The sequence below is a fragment of the Etheostoma spectabile genome, chromosome 24 (assembly GCF_008692095.1).
Source record: "Etheostoma spectabile isolate EspeVRDwgs_2016 chromosome 24, UIUC_Espe_1.0, whole genome shotgun sequence".
Lineage (NCBI taxonomy): Eukaryota > Metazoa > Chordata > Actinopteri > Perciformes > Percidae > Etheostoma > Etheostoma spectabile.
This window is the reverse complement of record NC_045756.1, coordinates 211511-212460: the sequence shown is the minus strand read 5'-3', so window position 1 is coordinate 212460 and position 950 is coordinate 211511.

Here is a 950-nt window from a genome sequence, read left to right as displayed (position 1 = left end):
CCAGAACAGGTTTACATAGTTTCATTTTCAAAAAACACCATATTTTTGTTTCACTGCACATTGCTGAGACATCTCACTAGTTTTATCTCCAGAGTGAGACATCTCAATTCTATCCTATCTTTGTTGGGAGCTGCACATGCTCAGTAGCTATAAGATCCCATCAGCTGATAACTCTTTCTCCAGCTTTGGTCAGTCCAAGGCAGGATCAGCTGGGAGACTTCTTCTAGACCAGGGCCACTTGTGGATCAACTGCAGAACAGGGACAGGAAGTAGTTCTTTTGGAGGTTATGGTCCACTAGTGGTTGTTGGAGCAGTGTTTTCCATCGAGAACGAGCTAGCATGCTACGGTTAGCCACCTTGTCTCAGCTAGTGACGTAGAAAGCCGTGCAGATGTTGAACAGCTCACCCGGAGACTGAAGACAGAGGACATTCAGAAACCGGATCTCACTCAAAACACCATGGATGGGTTTATTTGCAAGTTTGTGTGTGTGGAAGCACCAGAGACACAAAATAACACCCCAAATCCCAGAAAAAGTGATTTATGGGCACTTTAAATAAGGAAGCCTCGACAGTGATTGGTCCATGCCGATGTCGTCATCCACTATGTCGTCATCCAAAGCCCATTTGGCACAGCCAAGTGTCGGGACTCATCTCTAAGATTGACAGGTAAGATATGGTCCTATATACCCTAAAAAAACTACGACTGAGATGCTTGATAACTAACTTTTAAGCGTAGCTTTGAACAAAGAATTTGTGTTGTACTCTTAAGTCATTAGCAGTGTTGTTGGGCGTTTACTCTGAGGCTCGATAAACACAGGCCCTGGGCGACAGATGCTAGATCACACACGCTGAACGTCAACGCCAAAACTAATGACAGCAGTGTTTACTTGTGATTGCCCTGTGAGCTCAGTCATTTCAAACAGAGGCAGAGAGGTTCAAAAGGAAAGGAC